Below are 18,159 nucleotides of genomic sequence, written 5' to 3'. Positions count from 1 at the left end.
ATTGTAGTGAGTGATCTGCCGGTGGTATGGATGGGCATAAGATAGGATGCCTGGAGTTGAAGGGAGAGAATGGATATGATAAATCCGGTCCTTTCAAGAAGTCTAGACCATTCAAGATTGAGGGAGGTATTTTATTACATTTGTCACATTTTGAATAGAGAGACACTTGGAAAGTTTTATGATCATAGAAGTTACAAAATACTTTCAAATTCATCATCTCATTTTATCCTCATGATCACCCTATAAGTTGAGAAGGGCAATTATCATTATTCCTATTTTATAGAGGAAGAAACAAAGGTTCAGAGACTGGTTAAATCTCTTCCCAAAGTTACACAGTAACTAAATCATAAAAGATGGACTAAAATTTCAGATCCTATGTATTGGAAGGTCTTCAGTTCTGGAGAAGGGGCAGGACACATTTAAGACTAGCATCAGATTTTGTGAGTTTGCTGCTGCTGCTGCTGCTAAGTCGCTTCAGTCGTGTCCGACTCTGTGCGACCCCATAGACGGCAGCCCACCAGGCTCCCCCATCCCTGGGATTCTCCAGGCAAGAACACTGGAGTGGGTTGCCATTTCCTTCTCCAATGCATGAAAGTGAAAAGTGAAAGTGAAGTCGCTCAGTCGTGTCCAACTCTTCGCGACCCCATGGACTGCAGTCCACCAGGCTCCTCCATCCATGGGATTTTCCAGGCAAGAGTACTGGAGTGGGTCACCATTGCCTTCTCCGTTTGTGAGTTTGGGGGTTTAACAAATGATGCATATCATTTTCAGTCTGAAATAGCATTCCAGAAACACAGAAGCCAACCTCACAAAATAGTGAAGATTTAGTCACAAGGATCCACTTTATGTCCAGCATGGCACAGAGCCTGAAGGTCCCAAGAGACACAGAACAAGACATAAGATGTGAAACACCATTCCTCAAAGCGTTCACAGTCAGTACATGTGAGGGGTTAGTGGAAGTGGGTATAGTAGGCTGTGGTGCAAGAGAGACATACAGCCAGGGAAATGAAGAATGTTTCACAAAGAAGATGAAATTTAAATTCATTCCATATTTGTTGAGTAGCTTCCATGAGCCAGGCATCTGCGTAGGTACCAGATCATGTTGCACAGGATGAATGAAAGTTCCCCAAATAAGGGTAGAAAGGACACTCCAAATACAAAGGACACTCCTCACGTGCAAAGATAAAAGAGCTTAAGAGTGTGTGACCCTGACTGAGGAAAAGCCATTGGTTCAATGTGGCTGGAGTGAATACATCAGTGGAGCTCAGGAGAGTAAACTGAAAAGTTAGGTCAGAGGCGCATTCACAGAGAAGCAAGGAGTTTGTTCTGTAAGCAACATGGTGACTTGGAAAGATTTTTACCCAGAGAATGAACACTGCTTCTAACACAGTAATTAGCAGACAGTGGGCATTTAATATTTCTTCACTAAAGGACCAGATGGGTGAGGCAGTGGCTGACATGGTGGAGCCCTGAATGGATTCGGCTGGCAAGAGAGGGGGTGACCAGGATGCTATTGTTGGAGCCTTAGCAGTCGGCTCCCTCCATGGTGAGACAGCTTGGAATTAGAAAGAATCAATTACTGGTGAGAGGCAGGCTGAGGAGAAGGAGAGAAGAGTGAATGAAAACCCAGAGATGTCTAGCTTGAGTGACCACATGCACGTGGAAAAGCATGCTGATAACCAAGAAAAGATGGAGCAGGAGGGGAGCCCATATGAAGCACCTCTTTGCCCATTCCACACAGAGAATATTTTCTGGCCAAGATGGTCATCTCAACAATAGCTGTTCATTCAAGGAAGACAAGTAGCAAGTGCCCTTTTCTCTCAACACCATATTTTGACTGAGCATATTAAAATCTATTGTTGCCTGGTTCAACATCTAGTATAGATGCCTATAATACCAGGATTTCTAATTTTGGTGTTATTGACATTTGGTTAATTCTTGGTTGTGGAGCTATCCTGTGCAGTCTAGAAATACTTACCACTTCCCCGGCCTCTATGCACCAGATGTTAGTAGCAACCCTCCTCCTCACTTGTACTAACCAAGAATGTCTCCAGACATTGCTAAATGTCCCCTTAGAGACAGAAATCACCCCCAGTTGAAAACTACTGCTATCTACATATTCCATATTAAAAACAGCATTTACACCTAGCAACAGCCTACACGTGGCAACATCCAAGAAACCCAAAGCCAGCATCATGAAGGAATGATTTCTCATCTGTGTGCAAGCAGAGTCACTGTTAGCTAATTTTCACGGTGTGGTTTCAGAATTCAGTTTAGAGCTTCTATAGCTGGGTTTTGGGGAAGCCACTTTGTATTCTCTGCACAGCTAGCCTGCTCGTTTCTTCCAATGATGGCTGGCAGGTACATCAGATGTAAAAGCTCAGACATGTATTCTGGCCAACAGCCTGTCCATTCTCTCTTGCCTCTACACATGCAAAGTTACAAGAGGCCAGTTGACTCTCTGTGAGATTATATGTGTGAAAAGGGTTTGTATAAAGGAAAAATTTGTTATGCAGGGTGTTACATTAAGACATTTCAACAAGAAAAATGGTTCTTAATAAAGTAGGCCCAATCCAATTAGCAATAGACAACTTCCTCATGAAAAGAAGAATTTAAGATATATGTAGATAGCAGAAGAAAACGGGGTCTCACTGTCCAAATATGGGTCTGCATTAGAAAAATTCATTTCTCCTCCCTTTATTATTTTTCTGTGGAAAAAAGAAAAAAAAGTGTTAAGAGGTAAAAGGTCACCATTCTCTTCAAATACTGCCACCACCATTGCCACCTCAGCCTCTCCCTCAATTCAGAATACTTCAACCATTTCAACCCTCTCCATCAGTCTCCTTCTAATCGATTATAAGTATTCTGTGGGAACCTCAAAAAGACTGGTGTGGACTGCCCCCTTTTTGTATTAGCTGCTCATCCTCTCTGGGATGGTTGCTAAGGCTTCTCTCCCAACATCTCTTCTCTGAATAGCCTTCATTGTGACCATTTAGCTTCAGTAATTTTAATCTGTGCGCCACAAAGTGGAGAGATCCACACTTTTGTCTAAAGCATCTAGCAAAGTCTGACCCTTACAACTGAAGGGGAAATGAATAAGGGAAGAGAGACCTTGAAAGAAAATTAAAGATGGTTGAAATTCAAAACAGATGTCATCTAATTTACAAATCTGACACATAGCCCATTAGGCCAGATTTTAGACTTCAGGCCAAAATTATAAGACTATCAAAAGAAAAACAATTGGCATCCTAGAGAGACTGAAAAACTGGAGGAGACAGGAGCCTCCTTTGTGCCAAATGACTGAATTAATTGGGTGAGTTTTATTTGATACACCAGGTAGGCACACTTGCCCTTTTCTTATTCCTGTGTTTCAGGATGAATGTTTTTATCTAAATAATAAACCAACAGGGCTAAATAACAGGATAGCCAAGCAAAACATTTAGATTTTGAAGTTAACTCTGGAGATGTAAAAGAAAGATAACAGCAATCGTGGATTAAAAAAGAGAGGGTGGTGCTCGCTTCAGCAACACATATACTAAAATTGGAACAATACAGAGATTAGTATGGCCCCTGCTCAAGGATGATATGCAAATTTGTGAAGCACTCCATATTTTTCTCATAGTTACTAAAGGGGAAGTGGGGAGGAATAAATTGGGAGTGTGAGATTGACATATACACACTACTACATATAAAAATGGGGCTTCCCAGGTGGCACTAGCGGGAAAGAACTTGCCTGCCAATCCAGGAGACGTAAGAGACGTGGGTTCGATCTCTTGGCTGGAAAGATCCCCTGGAAACGGGCATGGCAACCCACTCTAGTGTTCTTGCCTGGAGAATCCCATGGACAGAGGAGCCTGGCGGGCTACAATCCATGGCGTTGCAAAGAGTCGGACATAACTGAAGTGACTTAGCACATATACATATATAAAAATAAATAACTAGTAAGAATCTGCTGTGTAGCACAGAGAACTCTGCTCAATACTCTATATTGACTTATATGGGAAAAGAAACTATGAAAGAGTGGAGATATATATATACATATATACATATATGTATATATTTCTGATTCACTTTACAGTATACCTGAAACTAACACAACATTGTAAATCAACCATACTCCAAGAAGAATTAATTTAAAAGATTTTAAAAAATAAAAAGGAGAGGGTGTCAAGATAGGAAAAAAGGTCTGTACCTTTCAAAACTGTACAAGCCCTAAGTAGCCTGCTTGGTGGCCACTAACCATTGAACCGTTTGCTTGCCAAGACCCAGGGAAAGCTGGAGAAGAAGAGGGTGGCTCCTGGGCAACTGTGTGTTGGCTGAGCAGTCGGTGATCCTTGGACTAGAAGATGCCTTTGCTAAGTGCACGTGGTGCCAGGGAGGCTGTTCTGATCAGACACCATCAGAACTGGGGACAGTTAGTCACAGGTGGTCTTAGTAGGAGGTTAGACTCAGGCCCCAACTAGGGATGGAAGCTTTGAGGGCTAGAAATTGTGTGAGGAGGTAAATGGGAGAGATGAGAAAAGGTAGGAAGAAGGGAGGGCCACGAGGAAGGCACAAGGGGAGAGCAGAGGGAAAGGACAAAGAACATCCGACTCAGCCCTAAGCCCTAGGCATGGGGTCACCATTCCCTCACATCCGTCTTTCCAACTAGCCAAAGACATGGGGGAGAAAGTTGCATTTAAGAAAAGTTTCAACTCAAAGTGTTAACCTCTGGCTTGGTTGAATGGGTGGTATGTTCTTTGGTTGTTTTGATGGTGATGGTGAGAGTAGTGGTGAAACTGTGTTTATTCTTTGTTTTTAAGAATCAGATGGCAGGTGAAGTGAAAGGCAAAGTATAGCAAAGGTGCCCACCAGGCTCCTCTGTCCATGGACTTCTCCAGGTAAAAATACTAGAGTGGATACCCATTTCCTTCTCCAGGGGATCTTCCTGACCCAGAGATTGAACCCAGGTGTCCTAAATTGTAGGCAGATTCCTTACCCTCTGAGCCCCCGCAGAAGCCCAAAGGTAAAATTAGGTAGGTGTAAAAACGTGGTCCACTGGAGAAAGGAATGGCAAACCAGTATTCTTGCCTTGAGAACCCCATGAACAGTATGAAAAGGCAAAAGATAGGACACTGAAAGATGAACTACCCAGGTCAATAGGTGCTCAATATTCTACTGGAGAAGAGTGGAGAATAGCTTCAGAAAGAATGAAGAGGCTGAGCCAAAGCAAAAGCAACACCCAGTTGTGGATATGACTGTGATGGAAATAAAAGTCCGATCCTATAAAGAACAATATTGCATAAGAATCTAGAATGTTAGGTCCATGAATCAAGGTAAATTGAAAGTGGTCAAACAGGAGATGGCAAGAGTGAACATTGACATTTTAGTAATTAGTGAACTAAAATGGACCCGAATGGGCAGATTTAATTCAGATAACCACTGTATCTGCAACTGTGGGCAAGAATCCCTTAGAAGAAATGGAGTATCCCTCATAGTCGACAAGAGTCCAAAATGCAGTACTTGGGTGCAGTCTCAAAAAACAACAGAATGACCTCTGTTCATTTCCAAGGCAATATCACAGTAACACAAGTCTATGCCCCAACCACTAATGCCAAAGAAGCTGAGGTAGAATGGTTCTGTGAAGACCTACAAGACCTTCTAGAACTGGCACCACACAAAGATGTCCTATTCATCATAGGGGACTGGAATGCAAAAGAAGGAAGTCAAGAGATACCTGGAGTAACAAGCAAGTTTGGCCTTGGAGTACAAAATGAAGCAGGGCAAAGGCTAACAGAGTTTTGCCAAGAGAAGACACTGATCATAGCAAACACCTTCTTCCAATAACACAAGAGATGACTCTACACATGGACATCACCAGATGGTCAATACCAATATCAGATTGATTATATTATTTACAGCTGAAGATGGAGAAGCTCTACACAGTCAGCAAAATCAGGACCAGGAGCTGACTGTGGCTCAGATTGTGAACTTCTTATTGCAAAATTCAGACATAAATTGAAGAAAGCAGGGAAAGCAACCAGACCATTCAGGTATGACCTAAATCAAATCCCTTATGATTATACAGTGAATGTGATAAATAGATTCAAGGGATTAGACCTGATAGACAGAATGCCTGAAGAACTATGGACAGAGGTTCGTAACATTGTACAGGAGGCAGTGATCAAAACTATCCCCAAGAAGAAGAAATGCAAAAAGGCAAAATGGTTGTCTGAGGAGGCCTTACTAATAGCTGAGAAAAGAAGAGAAGTGAAAGGGAAAGAGAAAAGAAAAGATATACCCATCTGAATGCAGAGTTCCAAAGAATAGCGAGGAGAGATAAGAAAGCCTTCCTCAGTGATCAATGCAAAGAAATAGAGGAAAACAACAGAATGGGAAAAACTAGAGATCTCTTCAAGAAAATTAGAGATACCCAGGGAATATTTTATGCAAAGATGGACACAATAAAGGACAGAAATGGTATGGACCTAATAGAAGCAGAAGATATTAAAAAGAGGTTGCAAGAATACACAGAAGAACTATACAAAAAACATATTAATGACCCAGATAACCACAATGATGTGGTCACTCACCTAGAGCCACACATCCTGGAGTCCAAAGCCAAGTGGGCCTTAGGAAGCATCACTACAAACAAAGCTAGTAGAGGTGATAGAATTCCAGCTGAGCTATTTCAAGTCGTAAAAGATGATGCTGTGAAAGTGTTACACTCAATATGCCAGCAAATTTGGAAAACTCAGCAGTGGCCACAGGACTGGAAAAGGTCAGTTTTCATTCCAATTCCAAAGAAAGGCAATGCTAAACAATATTCAAACTACAACACAATTGCATTCATCTCACACACTAGCAAAGTAATGCTCAAAATTCTCCAAGCCAGGCTTCAACAGTTCGTGAACTGAGAACTTCCAGTTGTTCAAGCTGGATTTAGTAAAGGCAGAAGGACCAGCTATTAAATAGCCAACATCTGTTGGATCATAGGAAAAGCAAGAGAATTCCAGAAAAACATCTACTTCTGCTTCATTGACTACACTAAAGCCTTTGACCATGTGGATCACAACAAACTGGAAAATTCTTCAAGAGACGGGAATACCAGACCACCTGACCTGCCTCCTGAGAAATCTGTATGCAGGTCAAGCAACAGTTAGAACAGTTAGAACTGGACTGGTTAGAACAACAGAATGGTTCCAAATCGGGAAAGGAGTACATCAAGGAGCACATTGTCACCCTGTTTGATCAACTTATATGCAGAGTACATTATGTGAAATGCCAGGCTAGATGAAGCACAAGCTGGAATCAAGATTGCTGGGAAAATTATCAATAACCTCAGATATGCTGATGACAACATCCTTATGGCAGAAAGTGAAGAAGAACTAAAGAACCTCTTGATGAAAGTGAAAGAGGAGAGTGACAAAGTTGGCTTAAAACTCAACATTCAAATAACAAAGATCATTGCATCCGGTCCCATCACTTCACAACAAATAGATGAGAAAACAATGAAAACAGTGACAGATTTTATTTTCTTGTGTTCCAAAATCACTGCAGATGGTGACTGCAACCATGAAATTAAAAGACACTTACTTCTTGGAAGAAAAACTATGACAAACCTAGACAGCATATTAAAAAAAAGCAGAGACATAACCTTGCCGACAAAGATCTGTATAGTCAAAGCTATGGTTTTTCCACTTGTCATATATGGATGTGAGAGTTGGACCATAAAGAAAGTTGAGTGCTGAAGAATTGATGCTTTTGAACTGTGGTGTTGGAGAAGACTCTTGAGAGTCCTTTGGACAGCAAGGAAATCAAACCAGTCAATCCTAAAGGAAATCAATACTGAATATTCTTTGGAAGGACTGATGCTGAAGCTCCAAAATTTTGGCTGTCTGATGCAAAGAGTTGACTCATTAGAAAAGACCCTGATGCTGGGAAAGATTGCAGGCAGAAGGAGAAGAGGTGGCAGAGGATGAGATGATTGGATGGCATCACTGACTCAATGGACATGAGTGTGAGCAAAGTCCAGGAGTTGGTGATAAACGGGGAAGCCTGGCATGTTTCAGTCCATGGGGTCACAAAGAATCAGACACGACTGAGAATCTGAACTGAACTGAAATTTGATTTCAGGATACAGGTATCCCTCACTTTTCAAACGTTGACTTTATGCTTCTTTACTTTAAGGAAAGACCTATGTTAGTACAGTCATCTTGATTCTAGGATCCAGGATACCAAAAGCCCTCAAGTTCCTCTTATAAAATGGGGTAGTTCTGTTGGCCCCTCATAGACTAGTTGCACATTGTTAATTTCAATTAATTGCAGATCGAAATTCAAACTTCTATAGTTGGTTGAATCTGCGGATGTGGAAAGGGGGTTATGGAGCTCCAAATTTTATTTGTTTTCACTAACAAAAAGAAACCCAAAGAGAATTTTTGCTTTTATTTTAAAAAAGTAATTGCTTCTTTGCCCTATACCCATTTCAGTTTAGAAAAGTTTTCATAGGAACACTCTTCTTTCAGGTAGCAGGGGAAACCTGAAAATGGAAAGCAGTGACACAGTGGGGGGAAGGACATGAAGCGTCAGTATGTGGGGGAGGATGGAGGGAAGAGAGAATTAAGGAGATTATGTTCACAAGAGAATGACTCCAGGATATCTGCCCTCCTTGGAGTCACCCCAGAGTTTTGGTTTATCCTAAATTTCATGCACTGAACATCAAAGAAATGGATGACAGAGGAGAACAGGGAATTTGAGTCAATGTGTGTCTGGAATGTATAGCAAAGCAATATGGCCTACAGAGACACTTTTCCAACTGTGAGACCCTTTGCAACCTGTCATTCCAGAGTTTCCATCTTGACATCTGTAAGTCTCATCAGAACACAACTCTAATGTGATCCCTGAAAGCCCAGCCTCAGAGTTCAGGAGTGGTGGCTCTTTACCAAGTCCACAGCCGAAACTGCAGAGAGCAGGACGCCAGGTTTTTCTCTCCAACTTTGCAGAGAAGCTTGCATTTCCAAGTCTAATCAAGCTTTTACCAGCTTCTCCCATGTGATAGGTTCAGTGCTGGGAGCTTTTACTGTTATATTGTTATATCCTCACAACAACAAAGTCTTTAAATATATATTAGGATTACAAAGGCTTCATACTAAAGAGTATTGGAGGAAACCTTGTGGATGAGCAACAAAGAAAAATTCTCTACCCAATCCCTACTTGCCTCTAGATTTGTGGTAGTTCTTGGAGGGGCAGTTGTGTAAATGCCCAGCCGTTAGCTAATAGAGTTTTCTTTCATTTCTTCCTTTGTCTAACTCACTGTATGTCAAATTTTAGTGTGGACAAGGTTTACACTGTTCACAGTACTTCATTAATAAAGGAATTGTAGAGGAATATCAACGGTGACCTGCCTGTTCCTCTCCAAAATGATACCCTAATAACCGTCTAGAATGCCTTCTTTGTGCCTCTCTTCCACCGAAGGCTTCCAGGACTCCAGTTTAATACCTATTACCCAGAAAGTCTTCCCTGCCTACCCATGCCCATAGTTACCTTCTCTCTTTTGACCTACAACAACTCACGTTGCGTGTCAATTCCTTCACACATGCAGTCCTGCCCTGAAGTGCTTGGTGTCTTTCTGTGTGCACTTCCAGTCTCCCTCAAACTTGAGAAAGCAAATAATCAGAGCCGATACCCTATGTAAGGAGAACAGAGTCTTTTTTAAAAATAAATTATTCTTCACTCAGTTCAGTTCAGTTCAGTCGCTCAGTCGTGTCTGACTCTATGCAACCCCATGAATCGCAGCACGCCAGGCCTCCCTGTCCATCACCAACTCCCGGAGTTTACCCAAACTAATGTCCATTGAGTCAGTGATGCCATCCAGCCATCTCATCCTCTGTCGTCCCCTTCTCCTCCTGCCCCCAATCCTTCCCAGCATCAGGGTCTTTTCCAATGAATCAACTCTTCACATGAGGTGGCCAAAGTATTGGAGTTTCAGCTTCAACATCAGTCCTTCCAATGAACACCCAGGACTGATCTCCTTTAGGATGGACTGGTTGGATCTTCTAGCAGTCCAAGGGACTCTCAAGAGTCTTCTCCAACACCACAGTTCAAAAGCATCAATTCTTTGGCGCTCAGCTTTCTTCACCGTCCAACTCTCACATCCATACATGACTACTGGAAAAACCATAGCCTTGACTAGACAGACCTTTGTTGGCAAAGTAATGTCTCTGCTTTTTAATATGCTATCTAGGTTGGTCATAAGTTTCCTTCCAAGGAGTAAGCATCTTTTAATTTCATGCCTGCAGTCATCATCTGCAGTGATTTGGGAGCCCCCCAAGATAAAGTCTCTCACTGTTTCCACTGTTTCCCCATCTATTTGCCTTGAAGTGATGGGACCAGATGCCATGATCTTAGTTTTCTGAATGCTGAGCTTCAAGCCAACTTTTTCACTCTCCTCTTTCACTTTCATCAAGAGGCTTTTTAGTTCTTCTTCACTTTCTGCCATAAGGGTGGTGTCATCTGCATATCTGAGGTTATTGATATTTCTCCCGGCAATCTTAATTCCAGCTTGTGCTTCTTCCAGCCCAGCGTTTCTCATGATGTACTCTGCATAGAAGTTAAATAAGCAAGGTGACAATATATAGCCTTGACGTGCTCCTTTTCCTATTTGGAACCAGTCTGTTGTTCCATGTCTAGTTCTAACTGTTGCTTCCTGACCTGCATACTAGTTTCTCAAGAGACAGGTCAGATGGTCTGGTATTCCCATCTCTTTCAGAATTTTCCACAGTTTATTGTGATCCACACAGTCAAAGGCTTTGGCATAGTCAATAAAGCAGAAATAGATGTTTTTCTGGTACTCTCTTGCTTTTTCAATGATCCAGTGGATGTTGGCAATTTGATCTCTGGTTCCTCTGCCTTTTCTAAAACCAGCCTGAACAGCTGGAAGTTCACGGTTCACGTATTGCTGAAGCCTGGCTTGGAGAATTTTGAGCATTACTTTACTAGCGTGTGAGATGAGTGCAATTGTGTGGTAGTTTGAGCATTCTTTGGCATTGCCTTTCTTTGGGATTGGGATGAAAACTGACCTTTTCCAGTCCTGTGGCCACTGCTGAGTTTTCCAGATTTGCTGGCATATTGAGTGCAGCACTTTCATAGCATCATCTTTCAGGATTTGAAATAACCCAGCTGGAATTCCATCACCTCCACTAGCTTTGTTCATAGTGATGCTTTCTAAGGCCCACTTGACTTCACATTCCAGGATGTCTGGCTCTAGGTGAGTGATCACACCATCATGATGATCTGGGTCGTGAAGATCTTTTTTGTACAGTTCTTCTGTGTATTCTTGCCACCTCTTTTTAATGTCTTCTGCTTCTGTTAGGCCCATACCATTTCTGTCCTTTATCGAGCCCATCTTTGCATGAAATGTTCCCTTGGTATCTCTAATTTTCTTGAAAAGATCTCTAGTCTTTCCCATTCTGTTGTTTTCCTCTATTTGATTTCATAGTGTGCATTGTATAAATGTACAGTAATTTACATAACTAGTCACTTTTTGTTGTAAATTTAACCAGTGTCCTTTTTTTTCTTTTTTAAATTATCAAAGTATGATGGCATATTTACAGTAGACTTGGAAAATATAGAACAAAGTTACATATAGTTCCCCTATATATTACAATTATGTTTTCAAGTAGATAAATTAAGATTTTTGGAAAATAGAGTCTTAAAAGTGCTTATAAGAACTCCCACTTTTTTAGGCAAGCCATGTTTATACAAAGAGAAACTGATTTTTTCAGAGTGACTGTTGGCTTGAAAAATGTACATAAGGAGGTTCAGGACCATAATTAAAAACATGTGATGTTCTGGTCAGTGTTGCCCCCTGCTTAGGAAAAGCTGAATGCAATTTCACCCCACCAACGGGACCAGAGTTTTCATAAAAAACATGTAGATGTTTTTAATCTCGGGAGGTCTATGGTGGTCACTTGTATAAAAAGAAAATCGGAACAACCATTTGTGGCAGTAGCTGTGGTTCTTGTTATTCCTCCCTGCATAGGGAAGGAAGAACTTTAGTTTTTTTGCCTCTCTTCTTACTGAAGAAGTTAAATTTGACATGTGGGACCATTTATGTTCCATCTGCTGTTCATTTACTTCCACCATTTGTCTTTCCTTAAAGCAGCATTTATGATGATGTGAAGGTCTGTAAAGGTATTTCAGGAATTCGTCTATCAGCAAGAGAGGTAGGTGGGAGACAGCATTATCAGTTCTGGACCCAATGAAGCAGGCCCAGGGAGCGTGAGGCCCCAGGGGGGCTGGCTCTGCCAGTATGGACAAAGATGGAGGTGAGGGTGGGGTGGGGAGAAGGGGGAGACCCAGGTGGAGACACTGCCAGGAGTGTGAGCAATGCAATTACACTTTCACCAGAGGGGCCAGGCCCTTTTTCTGTAACACAGAAGTGTTCAAAACACAAGACACACAAAAGAGAAGATTGCTTTTCATCAAGCTCCTTCGGCTTGGCTTCCTCTTTCAAACAAGACAGGGAATAGCAAAGCTTTAGCCTGTGTCGTGGAAGGAGTGGTAAGAAGGGCTATACCCTGCACGGCCCTTGTGGGAAGGGTGACGGCTGAGGGTAAAAGTTCTACTTGACCCTGATAACCCAACTATTTGCTGTTTTTGTTCCCCCCAAATTCCCCATTCCTTTGTTCCTTTTTGGTATCCATCATGATTGAACTCCGCAGTCACTACCATGCATGTGTGCTAAGCCTCTTCAGTCGTGTCCAACTCTTTGTGACCCTATGGACAACAGCCCACCAGGCTCCTCTGTGCATGCAATTCTCCAGGCAGGAACCCTGGAGTGGGTAGATAACAAATATATCCATTTCTTTTTAAAGTTGCTCAGTTGTGTCCGACTCTTTGAGACCCCATGGACTATACAGTCCATGGAATTCTGGCCAGAATCATGGAGTGGGTAGCCTTTGCCTTCTCCAGGGGATCTTCCCAACCCAGGGATCAAACCCAGGTCTCCTGCATTGCAGGCAGATTCTTTACCAGCTTAGCCACAAGGGAAGCCCAAGCATACTGGAGTGGGTAGCCTATCCCTTCTCCAGTGGATCTTCCCGACCCAGGAATTGAACCAGGGTCTCCTGCACTGCAGGCGGGTTCTTTGACAACCCACTCCAGTATTCTTGCCTGGAGAATCCCACGGACAGAGGAGCCGGGTAGGCTACAGTCCTTGGAGTCGAGTCAGACATGACTGAGCGACTAACACTTTCTTTACCAACTGAGCTATCAGGGAAGCCCATTTTGTTAAAGGGAACACCAAAATTTACTTTTCAGTTACCTGTAAAGGGTTGCTCAGCAATTATATGTCAGCTCTGTCTGGTGTGTTCCCACAGGATGTTACTCAGAGATATTAGCATACAATAATTCTTGTTGATGACGATGTTATCACAAATCCCCAAACATGTGTTACTTCTTCTTGGGGTTCAGTCAGAGGCAACCTGTAGGAAACATCTACTGAGAGGCAGTGGGAGAGGGTGTGAAGTGGGTGAGCTCTGGAGGAAGATACTTGTGTTTAATGCGGGGCTTACTAGTTGATCTTCAGTAAACTGCTCAACATCTCTGTGCTTTAGCTCCTCCATCTGTGAAATGGAGATGGCAGAGGGCCTGCTTAATAGTAGAATGGGCAGACAGGATGAAGGGATGTATCAAAAGGATAATTAACCATGGCCCTGCTCTTCCAGTATCAAATGATGGTGAATGACAATGTCTTACCTTTGCCCTCTGCGGGCCCAGTGGTTGCAGACACCCTCTCCTTAATCCTCACCACCAGCCCCCATTACCTGCTCATGCTCCCAGAAAATCAAGTTGGCCTAGAAAAGGAGGAGTGTGTTGTCTCTACAGTTCTCACACTTGATTCAGAGTGTTCTGATGACATTAGTATTTTACATTTTTGGACTCTTTTGTAATTTACTGAGTGCTTTTGTAACTTGTGCCACACTCAGCTGACAATTTGTTAGGATCTGGTAGCCTTCTACTAAGGCTGCTGCTTACCCAGTTTGCCCATTCTAGGCTTGGGAGTCTTGACTACAAATTTGGGGTCCATCTGAAGCAGTATCTATCAGGGGCAAAAAGTGAAAAGGTACATTTTCCTTGGAATCGATAAAGACCCTGGAAAGCTTGAGGAGGATAAAGCTATGGAATGTGAGGGAGCCGCATACAGCTTACCACACTCCAACTCCAAATAATACACAGCTTATTGTTTTAAGTTTCATGTCACTGCAGACTTGGTGAAACCCTCGGCAGCTTTGCTTAAGAGAAAGTGCCTCTGCCCTGGTCTAATTCAGATTCTGTTCTTCCAGTGCTTCTCACCTTGAATGTGCACTGAAACACCTGGGGCTTGGGCTAATCACACTCTGATTCAGCAGGTCTGGGATGGAGCCTGAGATGCTGCCTCTCCAGCAACCTCTAAGGAGATGCTGATTCTGCTGGTCCAGCAACATCGCTCTGATCAGCAAAGGCAGGGGTCTGCACTTTTTGCTGATCTTTTTTTGTGTCCCGCTCCTTCTCATGTTGGTTACGTGAAAAGGGAGCAAATGACCGAGCATCTGTATGAGTGGTCACTTCCTCATATCAGGACTTTTAAACTTTTGTTCTTTTAGCAGAATATTCTTTCTCTGTGTCTGCAATTGCTCAGAATTCATACTTGAAGTTCAGGGAATTTTAAAAATCAACCATTTAGATATTCCAGCCCTTGTATGCTCACACAGTAGGGAGCGTTGCTCTCCTGTAGTCCACAGCCTTTAGGATGCTGCAGGGGTAGAAGAGAACTGAATGGTGCTTCCTGGCTTAGAAAAGGAGAAGCTCCTCTTCCAGGCTTGGCATTACCTGTACAAGCTGCTTTCTTTTGGTATCAAAGGTCTGCATTGGGCAATAGCCACCTAGGGTTTTACTGCTTAACATATTCATGCCCATTCTATATGGGCTACACTGTCAAACTCGTTGTCTCCTATAATGCTTTCAGCAAACTAGTGATTCAGTAACATTGCTCCCATTTTTAGATGACAGAAAAGACATAAAGAGATTTGCCTGTCACTAATAAACAGGAGATTGGAGTCACAAACCTTGGTCTTTTCCCTGGAAGGCCATATTCAGTCTATTTCCCCACCATCCCTTCTGTTGTAGCCCCTAAAGAATCTTGTTGTGAATGAAATAAACCATGGAGTCACTTTGTTTCAGCAAAGTTCTTCATTCTGGTGCCCATATAACTGGGCACCTTCTAATCTCTGCTCTTGCCCACTGAGGCAGTCCAAGGCAGAAGAGAATACCAAGAATTTAGACTCAACATTGTCCTTTCCCTTAGTATTCAAGTATAGCTTTTCCAGAGGCTTTACTCATTTCAGTCCCCAAACAGATGACAGTACTGTGGAGCTGGGAGATCATCTCTGTCATTCTTACGATGATTGATGACCCAAGAAATTGCTGAAGAGTAGGGAACATAACATCCTAAGGATTTAAGACTCCTATGTGGATTTGATCCATTATGTTCTCCTACTTCTCTAACAAGCTCAACTTTGCAAAATACATATCCTGGATATGGAATCATAAGCCAAGCTCATCAAACATTAACTAATATATTTTTCTTTGATTTAAGACACCAGGGAAAGAGGCTGCCAATTTCTCCACCACTGCCAGCTTTATAGTCTCATCTTCTAGCTTAATGAGAGCAGTGAGCTGCCCATGGACCAATTCGTTCCTAAGGGGGAGTCTTGTTCACATCAGAGGGAGGTAATTAAGCTTTCCCTGCCCCTCCTGGGTAACCCTAGAGCTGCTTTTAAAAATGTTAACTTGGCAACAGACACCAAAAACTGCTCAGACTGGAAATCATCTGAGCCTCTTGTAATGTGGCGTGTTGAGTTAAAGCCAAGTTAATATTTAGGGGATTATAGAACTCTGACAAAGATTTCTGTAAAATTACCTCTGAAGTTAAAAGTGACAAATGGAAAAGAAATAACAATCCCCCTGCATGAGCCCAACTCCCTGGCCCCCACCTCCAGCCCCCACAAATAAATGCACGCAGAACCAGTGGCTCTGTCCTCCACCCATTCTCTCACATTCGTAATGCATTTCTTTGCTCTAAGAGGAATGCAGAGTTTCTGTCTCTAAAAGATCTGTGGTTTTGAACAGTTCTCTCCTATATACTTATAATAAATATAAAAACCAAGAGGGGAAGTAAAGGACAGTGAATGTTTACTATAAACTCAAACTTCTATCTACCGTTTTCTGACCTTTCAAGCTATTGGAACCAAATCTTGTCCTAATTCCCTGCTGGCAAAACTCTGTGATAAACCCAGGTGGGTTGATGGCTAGAAATGGAACGTCCTCTCTGCTCCATCTTGTGGCTTTGGCTACCTTGGAGACTCTTCATTACCACCCCATCTCATGACTGTTGTTGTTCAGTCGCTAAGTCATGTTGGACCCTTTGTGACCCCATGGACTGCAGCATGCCAGGCATCCCTGTCCTTCACCATCTCCCAGAGTTTGCTCAAACTCATGTCCATTGAGTCAGTGGTGCCATCCAACCATCTCATCCTCTGTCGCCCCCTTCTCTTCCTGCCTTCAATCTGTCCTACCATCAGGGTCTTTTCTAATGAGTCAACTCTTTGTATCAGGTGGCCCAAGTATTGGAGCTTCAGCTTTAGCATCAGTCCTTCCAATGAATATTCAGGACTGATTTCCTTTAGGATTGCCTGGTTTGATCTTGCTGTCCAAGGAATTCTCAAGAGTCTTCTCCAACACCACAGTTTGAAAGTATCAATTCTTCAGCGCTCAGCTTTCTTTATGGTCCAACTCTCACATCCATACATGACTACTGGAAAAACCATAGCTTTGACTAGGTGAACCTTTGTTGGCAAAGTAATGTCTTTGCTTTTTAATATGCTGTCTAAGTTTGTCATAGTTTTCTTCCAAGGAGCAAGCGTCTTTTAATTTCACGGCTGCAGTCATTATCCACAGTGATTTTGGAGCCCAAGAAAATAAAATCTGCCACTGTTCCCATTTTTTCCCCATCTATTTGCCTTGAAGTGATGGGACCAAATGCCATGATCTTAGTTTTTTGAATGTTGAGTTTTAAGCCAGTTTTTCCACTCTCCTCTTTTACCTTCATCAAGAAGCTCTTTAGTTCCTCTTCGCTTTCTGCCAAAAGGGTGGTATCATCTATACATCTGAGGTTATTGATATTTCTCCCAGCAATCATGATTCCAGCTTGTGCTTCGTCCAGCCCAGCATTTTGCATGATGTACTCTGCATAGAAGTTAAATAAGCAGGGTGACAATATACAGCCTTGACGTACTCCTTTCCCAATTTTGAACCAGTCCATTGTTCCATGTCTGGTTCTAACTGTTGCTTCTTGACCTGCATATAGGTTTCTCAGGAGGCAGGTAAGGTAATCTGGTATTCCCATCTCTTTATAATCTCCAAATCTTAAAAACAAGGAAGATTGTGTATAAGAGAGAGTCTTTGTGGTAAGAAGCCTACTCATCAGCAACATTCATCAGCCTCATATCTAGAGAACACTTTTCTGGCCCAAATATTTTATTTTTGCTTCTTTACTTATTTGGCCCTTTGCAAATCCCTTTTTTTCACTCCTACTCTTGCTCCTGGCTTCTCTCCATATTTGATATTTACCAAATGACATTGCCCCATTCCCTACTCCTCATAGACCAGAGTCATGGGGAGAAGCAGCCAGGGCTTCACAGACATCTGGTAGACCTCCAGAGGGTTCTTTGTGGCTGCAAGGAGCAGGCTGGCTTCAGAGATGTAGGTGGTCTCAGTTCACCTATTCTGCAAACACTTTAGGTACCTGTGAGTGAGTATCAAGCACTGTCCCAGCCATAGGAGAACAAGGATGAGCATTATAGTTCCCAGCCCACAGAGCAGCAGAGATTTACCCAGGAATGGGGTCACCAGATGAAACAAATAGAAATACAGGATATCCAGTTAAATTTCAGGTAAAGGACAAATGATTTTTTAGTGTAAGTATAATCATTTTAATATAGGACAATACATTTTTTACTATGTCCCATTAGAGACATACCTATACTAAGAAAAACTGTTGTTTATCTGAAATTCAAGTTTGACTCTATGCTCTATATTTTATCTGGCAACCCTGAAACCAGAGGCGCCTGAACTAACCTT

The 18,159-nt window shown here is 42.4% G+C and overlaps 1 protein-coding gene and 1 non-coding gene across 4 annotated transcripts in view; both read left to right on the top strand.

Moving 5' to 3' along the window:
- Positions 1-18,159, top strand: part of VEPH1 (ventricular zone expressed PH domain containing 1) — a 255,130-nt gene that overhangs the window by 125,116 nt on the left and 111,855 nt on the right. The gene's annotated exons all lie outside the window — the stretch shown is intronic.
- Positions 3,512-3,615, top strand: LOC145539983 (U6 spliceosomal RNA). Its single transcript, XR_014078120.1, has one exon. It is a non-coding gene; the product is annotated as a U6 spliceosomal RNA (small nuclear RNA).

The sequence above is a fragment of the Giraffa tippelskirchi genome, chromosome 2, assembly GCF_054371585.1.
Source record: "Giraffa tippelskirchi isolate mGirTip1 chromosome 2, T2T-mGirTip1v1.2.pri, whole genome shotgun sequence".
Taxonomy (NCBI): Eukaryota; Metazoa; Chordata; class Mammalia; order Artiodactyla; family Giraffidae; genus Giraffa; species Giraffa tippelskirchi.
This window is presented reverse-complemented; position numbering and strand designations above follow the sequence as displayed.